At 49.7% G+C, this 16,611-nt stretch overlaps 1 protein-coding gene and 1 long non-coding RNA gene across 4 annotated transcripts in view; one reads left to right on the top strand and one right to left on the bottom strand.

Moving 5' to 3' along the window:
- Fam167a (family with sequence similarity 167, member A) overlaps window positions 1–6,116 on the bottom strand; it is a 30,038-nt gene extending 23,922 nt beyond the window's left edge. For 2 of the 3 annotated variants that reach the window (NR_197786.1, NM_001109102.2), the window contains 2 exon segments: window positions 788–874; window positions 5,957–6,116. The gene's annotated coding sequence lies outside the window, so the exon portion shown is untranslated. 3 annotated transcript variants of the gene reach the window in all.
- A 146-nt stretch (window positions 6,117–6,262) lies between these two features.
- Window positions 6,263–16,401, top strand: LOC120097013 (uncharacterized). The gene is made up of 5 exons (XR_015638327.1): window positions 6,263–6,770; window positions 7,611–8,106; window positions 13,250–14,574; window positions 15,055–15,243; window positions 16,227–16,401. It is a non-coding gene; the product is annotated as an uncharacterized LOC120097013 (long non-coding RNA).
- The last annotated feature ends 210 nt before the right edge of the window (window positions 16,402–16,611 follow it).

Here is a 16,611-nt window from a genome sequence, read left to right as displayed (position 1 = left end):
CATGCATACATGCATGTATGTAGTATGGTGGTTGATGGTTGGTTGTCTTGCTGTAGGGGCTGGGGATTTAGCTCAGTGGTAGAGCGCTTACCTAGGAAGCGCAAGGCCCTGGGTTCGGTCCCCAGCTCCGAAAAAAAAGAACCAAAAAAAAAAAAAAAAAAAAAGGTTGTCTTGCTGTATGTGTGTGAATGTGAATGAACGAGCTATCTACCCAGGGAAGCCATCCGTGTGTTGCCTGGATAGTTCCTTCCTGCAATGAAGCACCATGAAAATCTATTCCTTCCTTCCAAAGAGGCTGGTGTCTGTCTCTGTTGCTGGAAGTCCTCTCTGCTGTGGGAACACTTGAGCTTAAGGAAGGTTCTGCCACATGACTTCTTGAAACTTAGATGGTGTAGTAACTGACTTCTGCCTGTGTGTAGGGAGCTGGCTCGTTCCTGAACTGACTGAGAGGCAGTCCTGATGCTGGGCCTGAGGGCTCCAGTGTGGGAGGACAAAAAGATGACACAGGTCCGATATAAGTGATGGGGGCCATGGGGATGCAGGGGCAGCATCTGGCTTGGGCAGTCTCAGATATTGTTCCCTTGGGATTCCATTTCTGAGGAAGATGGAAATAACTCAGCTTGGAGATGGCAAGAAAGACATCAGCCCCAAGCCCACCTCCCTAGAGAAACATGACCGAAGAGTGTGTGCACTGGCCTCTGTTTTCTTCTAGGACAGCTTCTCAGAACATAGCAGCCAGTGTGCTAGCAACCACTTGTTGGAGACACAGACAACAGAACTCACTTACCATCATTCTCCTAGGACAGCTTGGTTTGCAGGGTCCTGCGCGAATGGCTGCCCCTCCACTTGGGATCCAATGCTTCTTGCTGTATATCTGAAATAAAATTATCCACAAACATTTTCTAACCACGCTGCCATTTATAAGCTTTTTCTGTGGCCTGGGTGAGAGAAAACTTCCCAAAAGTTAGACCCCATAGAAACCCCAAACCAGAGAGAGACATCATGAGACTGGCCCAGGATCCCACGGCTCCAATAGTAGGGCTAGCTAGACTTGAACCTGAATCTTTAGACTCTGAGCAGAGTCCCACTTTCATTTCTAAGAAATGGGTAGTCATGTTTCACCACGCTGAGACACTGTGAGGGAAGAATCTATTAAAAAATATGTATTAAAACCTTTGCAAATGCAAAGTGCTGGGTCCGTACTGAATAATTGATAGGCTTGGCTCCACAGGCCTCCTGCAAGACGCCTGTGAGTTTGCTTTCGTTTTGCCCAGTGAGAAAAGTTGCTAAGAAAACTGCCAAGAAAGATGTGTGCTTCCTTATGGCTCTGGGAGGGGTCATGACTTCCAGGATCCATACAGCTAATTTATGCCTGAAAAGAGGGCAGAAAGCATGGAGCTTCTGCAAGGAGGAGAAGAGCTGGACTCCTCAGCATGTCCCCTCCATGGCCCTGGGCTAGGGCTTCTCTGGCAAGTGTGGAAGAAGGTACCTGAGAGGCCGAGTGAGAGGGCAGAAAGGAGCCTTGAGAAATGAAGAGAAGGAAGGGGGTCCTCCTGGAAAGGCAGTCTGTCAGTGTCTCAGCCAACCACCCCATGTGACCACAGAAGTCTCCAAAGACCACAGTGGCTCCTAGGAATCAGACGCAGACGCCTCTGGAGCAGTTTGTGGCTGTTAAAGCAGAGGGTCGCTGAGGTGTGTATCCTCGCTACAAGAGTAGTGCGTGCTTCCCAGGAAACTCAGGTACCACACTTCACAGTTAAGGACACAGTGGCTCCCTGGAAAGTGTCCCAAGTGGCATTTGTCCCTGGCCCCCAAAGAAGGCAGTTCTTCAAATCTATGGTAATAGGGCTCCAACTTCAAATAAGCAAAATCAACAAAGTCTGGTTCAAGTGAGAATCTGTTCTGTTTGTTTTCTACTTCACTCTGCGAGTTCCCAGGGTTCAAATGTTTTGCAAGATTTTCTTAAAGGGGATCCAGGTGCACGGTGTGTCTACTTGAGTACCAAACCTCCACATCACCTGAGCATGCTGACTGCTCAGAGACTGGAGGGTCTTAGGGATTTTTGTTTTGTTTTGTTTTGTTTTGTTTTTGTTCTGTTTTGTTTTTGTTTTTTGCATTTGGATGGGACAGTAAAAGGTACAGTCGGGCCACAGTTGGTCTAAGCTGGGATGGGAATGTCCAAGGTGACCTGCAACAGGAGCATACTGTGCCCACGGTGGGGGTATGGAGAGGTTCTTTATTCTAAGTGCATGAAGACAGAGGAGAAATGGGGTTGTGTAACCCTGCTCTCCATCCTGTCAGCAGAAGCTGCACCTGATGGGACATATCAGGAGGGGATCTGGTGCTTCAGAGAGGTAAAAGGCAGAGACGGGACAGAAAGAGATGTTGGAACCTGGCCACTAGCTACGTCTGTGATATTGAATGTCATAAACCTAATGTCTCAGGCTTAAGTGTCCTCACCCATAAAACAAGATCATAGCAGAAGCAACACAATGGTCTAGGATGATCAAATGAGATAAGGCATGTGTGGTACTAATGATACCTCTAATTGGACTGCCACCTCCTGCCCTTGACTGCCTGGCTGGCGTTCTCCTTGGCCTGTCCCTGAGAAAGCAGCTTCCCAACAACAATTGCCACTCAGCAACACATGTCTGTAAGCTCTAAAACGGGCAGAGCACCAGTTCAAGGTCACCTCTGACCAGATTCTTTGTTCCTTGAGGGTAAGACCACCTTTATAAGAATCCTCTCCCTGATGCTCTTCTTGATCCTAAACAGCTTTGGAGGTAAAGAGAGGTGTTCTGGGTGGTTTCATCAGGCAAGCTGTCCCCAGCTGCATTCAAATGGAGACTCCCTCCTCCCATGGTTCACTGGGTGGGAAATCCCCACCCCTTCCAGAGGCAGCAGTGCAGGTGTGCTGTTCTCTCTCGAAGCAGCAGACGCATTCAGCAACCAGCAAAGCTAACATGTTCTTTTTTTTTTCTGATCTTTTTGAAGACAGCAGTATTCCAGAGGGGTGGGTTAATGCATGTCTGTGAAGGACAGATGGACTGGTAAACGAAAGGTATCTAGGGAGTACTCCAAGGAGGAGATGGTCAGGGTACCAAGAGGCAGATGGCTGGGATGTTAGAAAGCCCTCAGGAGAGGCCCACTGGATCTGCTGGAGCTTTGGAAGTAAACATGTCAAAAGATACCTATGTGTGGGCAGAACTTGCCATCCTATTGGCTTTCACTCAAACTCGATAATGGGCTTGCAGTCCACCATATTTTCAGCAGCTGCTACCAACCGATCAACAAGACAGATGAGGCCACAGTGCAGGCAGCCCTGGGCCTGGAGCAGCTGCTTCTCTGACTACTTGATTTGGTAAGGCTCAGGTCTGTCTTGTGTCCCCAGGGTTCTGCACCTGTGCCTGCTCAAAGGCTAGGTATCTGATGTCACTTCTGACTTGATGATAAAGAGGGGAAAGTCACCCCCTACCCCGTGGCCTCCTGGTCATGCAGGTCCTTATAAAAACTTGCTCAAGGTTTTTACCCCCCACTTTCTCACCCCAGGTCCTTCCAGCTGCCATTGGTCTGTCCCCAGGCACTGCTCCGAGGTTCTGCTGGCCTCTTGGAATGAGGAAATACAGACCAGCCTTTAAAAGTTGGCACAATAGCCACTGTATAGGCTGAAGCCCAGACTGATGCAAATTTGCCCTTCAACATGAAAAATGGGATTTGCCCCAGGTTTGCCTTACAGGCCCCATGTAACACATCCTGGGATCCACTATTGACCAGTTCCTACATTTGATTCAGGGTATCCTAAAAAGAACCTTTAGCACCAGTGAAGAAGGAAGGCTTAGTCCACCACTCTGAGGTGAGAAACAGAAGCTTGTCCCATTGAGTGATACTCCATAAATTCCTCCATGAAGGTAGTTTCCATATGCCAGGGACTCTTGGACAGGCTGAGGTGTGAAGAGGGCCTGAATCAGAGGAGCTACCTTAGAGAACACTCCCCCTCCGTGCCCTTGAGACTCAGAGTGACTGTCCACAGAGCTGCTCCTGAGATGATCTGGCATGGTGGCTTGGTAGAGGGGAGAGGGTGGGGTGCTCAGGAGGACAGGTGGGTATAGGAAGGGTGGGGACGGGTAGGGTAAGACAACCTCCGATCCCTGGTGTCCTCTTCCCTCTCCTTTCCTTTGCTCTACTCAAGAGAGAAGTGGTAACTGATACTGGGGACCCCTGGCCCAGGTCCCCAGATCCTGTCAACTTGGCCTTTGTGGAAGCTCAAAGGCTATAGGTAACTGCCAATTAGCAAGGCTCAACTGCTACTTCCTGTTAAACATTAGCCCACTGGCCTAGCCTTGTTTCTCATGAGCTGAGCCAATCTCATCCTTCTAGGTCTCCTTCATAATGGATCTGTCTTCCTTCCTCCTCACTGACCCAGAGTATGAGATTCTGGTTGTTGCTGCTGCTGCTTCTCCTGCTCCTGCTCCTCCTGCTCCTCCTGCTCCTCCTCTTCCTCCTCCTCTTTTTTTGAAATGAGGTTTCATGCAGCCCAAGCTGGCTTTAAATTTGCTAGGTAGCCAAGGATGACCTTGAACTTCTGATCCTCTTGTCTCCAGCTCCCAAGGGCTGGGATTATAGGCACCATGCCACCATGCCCAGTGTATGCAGTACTGGGTACAAAGTCAGGGCTTTATGTATGCAGGGGACTTTCTTAGGCCATGAGACGAGCCCCTCGTGACTGTGATTTCATGTGGGTGTGAATAGTGTCTTCCTGTCCCGGGCCATGGTGGATTCCCTGGGCTCCTGAAGCAATCTTTTTCTAAGAGAGTTTCTGGAGTGTAAGGGGTTAGACCCACGGATGTCTCTGCGTTTTCTAAAGCCACACAAACTGCTCCAAGTTTCTTTGCTTCTCCATCTACAAACAGAGACTCACACTGTCTCCTCAAAGGGTAATCACACAATGGCCAAGGGCACATGGGTTCTCAGCAGGGAGATCAGGAGGCCCTCTGTAGAGAAGCACCTTCACTTTTATTGCCTGAAGTACAGCATTAGAGGTTTCCCAAGCTCTTGAAACCTGCTCCGGCAGGATCCATCTCACAGCAGAGGACAGGCTAACAGGTACCTCGATTACCTTGACTTTGCCAGGACTTTAACCAGTAAGTCCCAAGTTTGGTGGGAGAGGAGAGAAAGGAGAGAGAGGAGGAAACAGGAGGAAAGAAGAAAGGGAAGAAGAGAGAAGAGAGAGGAAGGGAAGAGAGAGGAGAGGACTCTGGTGTGTGGAGGGGAAGCTATGTTGGAGCCACATCTACCCAGCACTCTGTACAGCACTTGGTCTCATCCGAGATTCTCCAGGGATGACAGTTTGGTTGTGGGAGGGATGGAGGTAGAATTTGCTGGTAAGTGAATGAAGCTGGGGACACCAACCTGGAGCCAACTCATCTTCCTGGTGTCCCCAGGAGGGCTTACCCACAACAGAGCCCATACACACACAGGAACCACATCTGAGAGAAAGCTGCCCCCCCGCGCCCCCCACACCACCACACTTATTCTTTCTGGCCATTCAGAAGCCCAGCTCCATTGGCTGACCTGCTCATTTGGCTGTGTGTGCAGTCCCTCTGGTGTCCCTGGCATCATTCTTGGGGTGCCAAAGGGCTAAGCACCCTAGGTCATTTCAGAGTTAGAGATTGAACCAAGAACGCCCATCTCCCTTAGATGTGTAGGTGTGGGAGTCACCAGCCTAGATGAGTAGTTCTAGACCAGAGTCCCAAGAGGTTCAGGCATGGAGTCCACACCTGGTCCCCCACGCCTTCCAGAGAGGCTCGAAACCCCAGGAGCAAATAAGAGGGAACCACGCTGTCCTATGGAGGTGTCTTCCTTCCCTCCAGGGCTGTGGGATCCAGGGCCCCCACTGCCCACCCTGAAGACCTGGGCACCCGAGCTCCTTAACAAAACCTTACCACCGCGAACCCACCTTCTTGAGCTCCGGTCGCGTCGTCGGAGCTGTCGCGGTCCCCGCCGCCAGCCCGCGCCCGCCCCTCGGAGCTCGGCTCCCGCCTCCCGAGCTCCGGAGCTCCAGATCGCTGAGAATTCTCCGCACCGTTCTTTTTTGAAGGGACGTTCTTTTGCGTTGCGTCAGGGCGGTTGCCTGGCGACCGCAGAGCTATTCCGCCGCCAGCCTCCCGGCGCCGCCGCCCGCCTCCCATTCAAGCCGCGGCAGGTCGGCCTCCCGGCATCTCTGGTCCAAGTGCGCCCGGGTCCTAAAGACCCCGGATTCTCCCTCCCGGTGCACGGGCAAGCCCAGGCAGGAACTCTCAGCAAGCCCCAGACGACATCAAACCCAAACTTTTTTTTTCCATTAAGATCAAAACGAAGAGAGTCCTGTCCCGTCCCGTATCATCCCCCCTCCGGTCCCCCACTCCCCCTCCCCCCCAGCATGGCAACGTGGCTTTGCCACTGTCAGCAGTTCGTTGAGGGAGTGGGCAGGGAAAGCAGGCTGCATGCACTCCACCCACGAAAGGCTTGGGATCTTGATCCTAGCAGCAGCCACCAAGCCAGACCAACTGGCAGTGGTCTGCTTGTGCCACACCATCGCAGGACTCCAGCTGGGTGGGCATTTGTGGGCAGCTTTGGCTTAGCTTTCGAATGGGGAAACTGAGGTTCAGCACGTTAAGAGGAAAGGGCTGTGGATAGTGCTGGTGAGTCTGATCCGAGCCTGTGGCCTCTCTAACTACATGCACCTCAGTCTTGGGAACTGCAGCAGCTGCATCTGTCCTGAAACTCTTAAGGTCAGGCCCTATTGCCCTAAAGTCCAACCTTGCCCCGTGGGCACCTCGAGCTGCTAGCACCTAGGGCCATAGAGAACGGAAGCGGGACTGACATGCCTGTAGACTCTTAGGACCATCCTGACTACAGGCTGAGGCAAGGGGTCCACATAAGAGACCAGCTTCCTCAAGAACATAATGCCTTGGAGATGATGCCAGAAGGTGGTCTCATTGTCCCAGACCAGCTCCCTAAAACCCTAAGGGTTTAAGAGTCTTTCCAAGAGAATGTCACTTTCGTCTCCTCTTATCCAAAGGCACCATCTGTCTCTTGAGTCATGTTGCTGTGGTTTTATGGATGATCCTTGACCCTTGACTGACTAGAGAAGCACTTGAGGTGTGACCTCAACACCCAACCTACCCCTCCCCACGAACCAGTGTGTCTGGACTCTGGGTAGACTGGGTTAGGAGTGAAGATAGCAGTATGTAGATTATCTCGTAGCTGGTTAGGTCTTTGCCACACCTCCCACCTGAGTGCTCCTTGTAGGTCAGCTAAAGTGGTGTCAGAGAGATGTCAGGGAACTTGTTTGAGCTCAGTGTTGGCTGAGAACCTCATGGAAGGAAGTGGCTCAACAGTAGTCTGCAGCATGTTCCAGGGCGCGTGTGTGTGTGTGTGTGTGTGTGTGTGTGTGTGTGTGTGTGTGTGTGTGTCTGCGTGCATGTGTGTGCACGCACATGCATGTAGAAGATGTGTGAAGGGATGCTGCACACACACAGAGACCAGGAGGTTAAGAGCCACCTCTCTGGGGGCATTAACCTGGGACTAAAAGCCAAGGCCTTGATTGACCCTGTCGCTTCTCATCACAGGTCACTTGTGCCCTTCTGGAAGGTTCTGGAGCTGCTCTGCACGTCTGAAAGAAGCCAGAAACCTCTGTGGCTTGCATATGATTCAGGGGAGGAAATGGGCCCCTCTTACAAAGACAAGTAGACCTGGAGAGGTGGAAAATTGGAGCCTTAACTTCCCAGGGCTCCCTGGGAGACTTTCCTCTCATGCTGGTCATTTGCAGCTTTACTGAGACAAGCAGGACAGAATCCATCTTCTACTTTGGAGGTTTTTGAAATTGAAACACAAAATGCCCATCTTCCTGTTTTCCTGGATTGGCTCTTCACCCATCCGATAAAGACTTATTATCTTGTAAATATCAGATCCTGCTTTGGGCTCCCGAGGATTCCTTAGATAAGACCTTGACCTTGCCAGGCTACCGAGGTACTCCTCTCTCACCAGAGAGCAGTTAGGATGATGCCAGGGCCAGAGTCTATCTACTTCTTCCAGCTGCTCCTGGAGAGACTTCCCCACCAAATGGTAAGATGTGACTTACAAGAGATGCCAGCAATTGGTTGTCATTGGTGTATTCCTCTCTCTCAGAGGGGTCCATTCAGCAACCGAGGGCAGGCTCCTGTCCTGCATGGAACCCATATGGTCCACTCAGGGGCCAGTCATCCGAGGCACTTGTTACCAACCATTCACAGTGTTGCTGGGGTCAGAAAAGGTCAGATAGCTGCCCAGCCCAGGTAAGGAGCTAGGGGAAGGGGAGACTTCAAGAAGTGTTGGAGGTGGGTTGGAGAAGTGGAGATGAGGAGAAGGACTTCATTACTGGGGATGGCCAGTTTGAGGTCAGAAATATAGGAGCCAGGGACTGAGCTGCGGTGTGTGACAGTCCCCAGGGCAGTGGGATTAGGAAGGGAGGTCACAGCTCAACTGTTTTAGGAAAGCTAGCTGAGGAGAAGTGAGACAGGAGGCCTGCGATCAGGTGATTCTCCTTCATTGGAGGCAGGAAGCAAAGGACACAGAGATTCTGGGCAGAGGAGGGGAGAGCATCAGCTTTGTATTTCCTAGGTGAGGATGCCAGTAGGGGTGGCAGAGAGGAGGGAGGGACTCGACAGGGATTCAGGAGTTAGAAGGACCTGGGATCAAGTCTTGGCCCTGATGGTGTTTGGTGTATGGGAGACAGTCGCCGAGGCCTTTGATATGCAGGGACTTTGGGGATGAATTGAAGTGATTTCTTTGGTATTGACTTGATATGTGGGTACGAGGACTCCTAGGATGCATGTGATAGCTCTACCCTGGGCCTGCTCCAGATCAGGTGACTGCAGGCTCAAGATGTGTCTCTCCTAGTCCCCACCCCCCACCCCTTTTGCTTCACAGTCTGGATAGCAGAATCCAGAAGTTCCTGGAGAAAATAGCTGTGCTTGAGGCTAGGGAGATGGCTGTCTGTAAAGTGCTTTCCTTGGAAAAAGGAACTCCTGAGTTCAGTCCCCAGAATCTGTAAGAACACTATGTATGATGATATGTATACATGCACACACACACATGCACTTACACACATACACCCATGTACGCACATACACATACACATACACACATGTAAACATGCACACACATGCATATACACATATACAGTGCAAACAAATGCACACATATACACACATGCACACAAATACATATACATGCACACACATATGCACACGCATATACACATGCACATACACATACACACATGCAAACATGCACACACATACACATATACACATACATATGCAAACAAATGCACACACATGCACACATGTATTCACGCAGGCATACATACAAGCGCACACACACACACACACACACACAAAATAGTCATGTTTGGCCATTCCCTTATGTGCCTGTGGTCTCTTCTCTGGTATTCAAAGACCCAGATAGAGGCTGGACTACTAGACTGAGGAGTCCCTTTGTCCAATCCAAGTGCCAAGGGTGAGAAAAGAGAAAAGAGAGAGCGTACCTAGTTCCTCTGCCCCTCTGAGCTCCATAGTCCAAATGTGAAATCAGAGCCTGGCCTTTGAGGTTCTTATAAATGTCTATTGGTCAGGGCAGGAGGGAAGAACAAACCTTATTTCAAAGTTTATTAGTTTGATTTATAATGTTCAAATATTTAGACACACGGCGCGTGGGCCTCCTTCGTTGCATTTGCTTTGAGCCTCTCAAATGTCAGGGGTGGGTGTAATCGCAGCCTGTGTTGCTGGTTTGTTTAAGGAACAGATGGCATGGTGCACTGGGCACAAGCCCAGGCTGTCACTATCCTCCCTTCCATCTCCACTGTCGCCTCTTGGAGCTTGTTCTTCCCTTCCTATGAACACTGGTAAGAGCGGAAATTGAGAAAGTGTTTCCAGGTCTGGTACTGGCAACTGCACATCGGTCTCTTCAGCACATGCAGCATTAGAAAGAGGCCAGCAGTCACTGATCCAGTGGTGGTGTGCAGCCTTGAGGATCAGAGGAGAGCCAATGGATGCTGCACACCACCCTTCAAGGAGCCTTGATGGATGAGAGAATCCTGAGAAGGAGCCAAGCGATCCAGACCCCAGACTCAACGTCATCACTAATTAGGTTAGCCCATTCCGCATTTGGTACAATTGATTTCAGCTCTGGCCTTCTCTGACCCCAGTTCTGTGATACCCAGCACCCACTGCCTAGGATCCATCACCTCAGCAGTGGCAGGAGGTGGGACTGAAAACCCACACAGCAGCACAATTCTGCACAGTGCAAATCTGGACCAGCAAGAGGACAAGGAAGTCTGAGGAAGAGAAACAGGGTAGCGAGGCCCACATGAGCTTTTGCTTTGAGACACTACTGAGCAAGCTGGGCTCCATATTGGAGGATGATGGCCTATTTATAGTAGGTACTGTTTTTTCCTTGGTGACCAAATCCCAACAGAAGTAACCTAAGGGAAGAAGGGTTTACACAGACTCATGGTTCAGAAGATTACATCCATCATGGTGGGAAAGGCATGGGGTCTAAAGTGGGCTGGTCAGCTTGTGGTAGCAGAAGCTTATAGCAGTGACTTCTGGGTTGGTAGAGACAAGGAAGTCAAGAGCTTAGACCTGAAATGGATCTGGGTAATTATATATCTCAAAGTTATTATATATGTTCATAGTTGCCAAATTCCAAATGCCATCCACATAGCCAACCTCCCCAAACAGTGCCACGAGCTGGGGACCAAGTGTTTAAACATGTGCTCCCATGCTGGACAATTCGCATTCAAGCCCTAACATTGCTTGTCCAGTTCCAAGCTCTAAACTCACAGTAAGGTGATCCTACATAAGTAGGCAGGAAGAAATCTAGAGCACACCACCAAGCTAGAGAGGCCCAGGGGCTTCTCAGCTCCACAGCCTTCCTCCGACAGATCCAGCAGCTGATTAGTGCTGTCAGAGGCCTGATAAGTTGATTTCATTCCCGTCAGCCAGGCCCTAATAATGGATTTAAGGTGGGTCAGGGGCAAAATTGTTGCCTAATATGATGGATCAACCTAATCATTCTGTCACCAAGAAAGCCTAGACATCAGCAGGGGATTCAGAGCTGGTCAGAGACCAGATAGTAAGAAATGTGAAGTGTTTGCCTATATCATGTAGAGAACAGGGGAGTCTGGGTGCCTTCATCTTTCAACCCTGAGTTTTTGGGAAGGGTATCCTGGTGACTCTGGTACTGCATGTGAGTTAGCTGCCCCGCTCTGTGCCTCTGCCTCTTGCTAATGTGCTGCTCTGAGCAAACCTTGTCAGACTTTAAGCTTCAGTTTCCCTATCTAAACACCAAGGCTGCCTCTCTTCCATTGAGCATGGTTGTGAGGATTATAAACCAATGCTTATAAATGCCTGAAGTACTGGTTGGCTGGACACAGTCAAACACTAATGGTGTTCCTTATCTTGTCTGCCATGGAGGACACCTGAGAAAGGGTGTAGCTTCTTTCCAGTCTAGGTTAATGGCTAAAAAGCAAATCCTCCCTAGCTGACAGAGTTGAGAATGTCTTAGCTGCCTTCTTTGCCCAGACCTGAGATTGACCTCTTTTGTAATCTGACACCAGAAAGACAGAACAGTACAGAATGGGGTGCTAACAGACATACCACAGTTTTGGGGCGCATGGATGACATGGAGCTCTCATCCTAGCTAAGGATGTATCGAGCCACTCTAGCAAGGGTCGCTGACTCACAGTAATGATCCTGCCTTTGTTTCTGTTTCACAGAGAACTAGATCCATAAAAGTGGGATCAAGAGAGCCAGACACACAGGGCTGGGCTTGCTTATCATATGGGAGAAACTGAGAAGCATGGAGAGAAGTCACTTTGGCAGGGGTCATCAAGAGCCACCTCCAGCTAATGTTCCGATTTGGCACACATTCAGCCTTCACTGCAGGTGGTCCTTCTGGAAGGGGGCAAATGAGGAAGAGGAGGAAAGAAAAGGGAAAGGATAAGGAAGGCTTCCTTCTACAGTGTTTGCCCTGTAAAGAGCTCACCAGTCTCCCCTATTCTGACCTCAGTTTCCCCATCCACTTCTTTTTTTTTTTTTTTTTTTGGTTCTTTTTTTCGGAGCTGGGGATCGAACCCAGGGCCTTGCGCTTCCTAGGTAAGCGCTCTACCACTGAGCTAAATCCCCAGCCCCCCCATCCACTTCTTTAAAGGGGCATTTCTGAGCCCTTTAAAAATATGCCCACGGTATGGAAGGGGTTGGTTTTGTTTTTGAAGCTTTCTAAGAGTGAAAAAGCGACATGTTGTCAGTGCCTTGGTGTGATGGTAAACACTCTTCTCAGCCCCTACTCTTCCTAACCAGCTATTCCAGCTCTGGGTCCCAGCCATGCCAAATACTTAGGTCTATGAGAGCAGAGTCTGAAAAACTAGAGTAGGCCAAAGAACAAACAACAAAAACAACAAACAGGCAGAGGTCAGGATTAAAATATATGTTCTGGGTCCAGAGAGATGGCTGAGCCATTAGAGTGTATCCTGCTCTGACAGAAGCTGTGTCTTCTACCACACATGGGAGGGAGGCTTGCAGGGACTCTCATACCCTCTTAGAGCCTTTGTAGGCATCTGACTCTCATGCATGCCCTCACCCCCTCTACACACACACACACACACACACACACACACACACACACACCATTTAAAATAAAAAAGTAAAATTCTTTAAAACTCTTGTTTTGAACCTCTTCAGTTTCTTGCCCCCATTTGATCATCTCAGTCACAACCAAACATACTCACAGGAATGTATCCATAGCCAGCTGTGTGACTGGAAGCCATAGATCTGGTCAGATGTTCCCTATTTGCAGATACTAGAACACATACATTCTCTAGCACACACACACACACACACACACACACACACACACACACACACACTTCAGATGTTTCCATTTGCAGAGACTAGAATGCACACTCTCTCTAGTATACACCCACATACTGTGGCCCTGGAGGACCTGTTTTTCCTATCACCTAGGACAAACTGATGCTATGACACACCCCTATGGTCACTCATATCTCATCTGCCTTCTTGGAGAAATTTCAAGGTCTGCAAGTTGTGGGATGGTCTGGAATGTTCCTTGTGCCAGCCCATGGTTGGAGTGTGAACGCTGCTGTGTAGGTGAATGTACATGAATGGTTTATGCTCTTATCTTCTGTGTCTGTTTTCCTCTATTACAGAAGGCATGGAGGATGCTGCTCCTCTCCAATCTGGAGACATCTGCATCTTTTCCCAAGATGCCAGCTTTGCTTGTCCTTGAGACATGATTTGATCTTACTGGTTACCTGCTGACCAGAGAGCTCCCTTCAACTACAGTAAAGTGGATATTGTTGCCATCACTGATCCCTTTATTGACCTCAAATTACATGGTCTGTATGTTTTAGTATGACTGTATCCATAGCAAGTTCCATGACACAGTCAAGACTAAGATGGGAAACTTGTCATCAATGGAGAAGCCCTCTCCATGTTCCAGGAGTGAGATCCGGCCAACGCCAAATAGGGGGATGCTGATGCTGGGTATGTTGTGAAGTCTGGCTTCCTCCCTGCAATGGAGAAGGCTGGGGACCACTTGAAGGGTGGGGCCAAAGGGTCAACATCTCTGCCCCTTCCACCGATGCCTCATGTTTGTGATGGGTATGAACCATGAGAAGTATGACATCTCACCCAAGATTGTCAGCCATGTTTCCTGCACTGCCAACCATTTACCCCTTGGCCAAGGTCATTCATGACAAGTTAGGCATTGTAGCAGGACTCATGACCACAGTCTATGCTGTCACTCCACTCAGAAGACTGTGGATAGCCTCTCTGGGAAGCTGTAGCATGAGGGCCATAGGACTTCCCAGAACACCTGCATCCACTGGTGTTGCCACAGCTGTGGGCAAGGTCATCCCAGAGCTGAACAGGAAGCTCACTGTCACGGCCTTCCCTGTTTCTGTCTGCAATGTGTCTGTCATGGATCTGACATGTCGCCTGGAGAAAGCTGCCAAGTATGACAACATCAAGAACGTGGTGAAGCAGGCATCGGAGAACCCTCTAAAGGGCATCCTGGGCTACACCGAGGACCACGGATCCTACAGCTTTAACAGTGACTCCTGCTCCTCTATCTTCGATGTTGGGGCTGACATTGATCTCATTGGCAACTCTGTAAAACCATGTCCTGGTATAACAGCAAATACAGCTATAGCAATGCAGTGGTGAAACTCATGGCCTACATGGCCTCCAAGGAGTATGAAGTCCTGGCCCACCACCCCCATCAGGGACATGAGAGGAAGTGAGAGGCCCTAAGCTGCGGAGGAGTCTCTTCCCAACCAGCTGGAAACACTGACCATCCCTCACAGATCCCAGAAGAAGGGGAGGGGCATAAGAAAACACACTCTCTTGAATACCACCAGTAAAGTTCACTGAAGTCCTTCCAAACCCTCCCACCAAAAAAGGCATGGAGGGAGAGGGTCTGACCCACTGACACAGGAATGTTCTGGAAGAGCATTTATGAGGTGGATTCAGGGTAAATTGGGCCTTTTGTCTTCTGTACTAGGAATGAGACAGGGTGAGAAGAGAGGCCCAGGAAGCAGTGGCGGTTTCCTGGGCTACCTTATTCATCTCTGTGGAATGGAAGCTGGCTGCCTCATCCCTAACCTGATTATAGCAAGCCAGAGACAGCTATCTCTCCTCTTCTTAATGGGCCTTTATGACCTCTCTCCTCTTTTCTAAAGGCTGACAGGGGGCTGTGGGTTATATTGTCTTCATTTTCTGGAGATCGGGAAGGGATAAACTGTGACACAGCCAAGGCTGGATAAGTGCCTCCTGCAGTGCTTTTGGTCTTAGCCAGGCACAGGACACTGCCCGTGTGCCTTGCTGTGCCCTCCAGCCCCAAGTGTGCAGCAGTCTGGGTTCCTGCCCAGGTTGACTTGTCCCTCCTATGTATTCTTCCCTGGCCTTAAGCTCAGGCTCCTGCGAGAGACTAATGAGTGTTTCTGCTCTGTAGTTACAAGTCAGAAAACAACTGGCTCCCCGCTCGTCCTGGCTCAGGCTGTGGAGCTCTCTGCACCTGGTGTTTGGAACCCTGTGAGCCGAAGAACCAGGCTGAGGAAGGAAACACAGGGCTAGTGCATTTCCTGGACCTGACATCATCTCTCCTGGGCCAGTACTTTTGCCTGAGGGAAGGAGACTTGAGGTAGTCTCTGGCTCAGAAACCCTGATTAGGCCTGAGTCACTCTCTCCATGAGCTTGTGTGGGAAACTACTTTGGCTGAAGTGTGGGGTGAGGCCAGGGTTTGCAGAAAACAAATGGGGGGGAAGGAACCTCTAAAGACAAAGAGGGGTTCCCAGCTCCATGGAAAGCTGAATTTAAAGCAACCAAGGGCCCAAAGCCGGACAGCCTATTCTGATATAAAGAAAAGCCCACAATGCACTAACTCGAGGCCTAGCCCATATGCCCCCACTTAGCCTGCTCCCCAAGGCACACAAGGAATCAAAGGTGGCTACCCCAGGAGCTCAAGGGACTGAACTGGCTATTCTCTCCCCCTGGGTGGGCAGGCAGCAGGATGTCCATGGCTGAGGGGAAGAACTAGCCACAGGTAAGAATGATGTGGGGTGAGGATCCCTTCTTCCCTGTGTTCCCTCTCTGAAGAGGACACCCTCAGCCATCCCTCTGTCTGTAAACCGTGGTCACCTCTGGTTTCCTAGACTCCTGGAACATTCTTTTCTCAAAGAAAAGGACTCTTTACCTTACTAGATCTAACTGGGGAACTTGAGATTGTAAGTAAGCCCTGCAGACCCACCCCTACCTTCAATCTATGCTTGGTGTATATCTCTCTGATGGTTTCAAGCATTTAGATTTTTAATTTGGACCCTTTGTTTTTTGGGGGCTTTTTTTGTTGTTTGTTTGTTCTGTTTTGTTTTGTTTTGTTTTTAGATATGGGAAATTTAAAAGAAATGAAACCAAATGCCCCTGCCCCAAAGCAACAGTCATTCACATTCTTACCATTCATAGTAAACTGCCATTTGTGTTTTGGCTCCGTGTGTGTGTGTGTGTGTGTGTGTGTGTGTGTGTGTGTGTGTGTGTGTGTGTGTGCTTCTATAATGAGCACTGTTTTTAAAAGCATGCAACAGGCTGGAGAGATGGCTTCGTGTTTAAGAGCGCATTTTGATCTTCCAGGAGACCTGAGGTCTGTTCGAAGCACTCACACGGGGCAGTTCACAACAGCCTGTAACTTCAGTCCCAGGGGAATCTCATGCCTCTGCCTCTGTGGGCATCTGCATTCTTGGCACATATCCTTTCTCCTCTGCCTACATACACATAATTAAAAATTAAAATAAAATATTTAAAAGCATCATATGGGCTGGATAAATGACTCAGCAGTTAGGAGGGCTTGCTGGTCTGTGAGGTGCACAGTCCAGCATACGTTAACTATAGCTCCAGGGGAGCAGACGCCCTCTTCTGTCCTACATAGGCATCCTCATTCACGTGTGTGCACAGACACGGACGAGGGGACAGGGACAAATACACACAGTAACAGAGAGAAACAGAGAGACAGAGTCAG

This window comes from Rattus norvegicus, chromosome 15 (assembly GCF_021556685.1).
Source record: "Rattus norvegicus strain SHRSP/BbbUtx chromosome 15, alternate assembly SHRSP_T2T, whole genome shotgun sequence".
NCBI lineage: Eukaryota > Metazoa > Chordata > Mammalia > Rodentia > Muridae > Rattus > Rattus norvegicus.
Note: the sequence above shows the minus strand (reverse complement) of the source record. Positions and strands in the feature narration are given on the sequence as shown.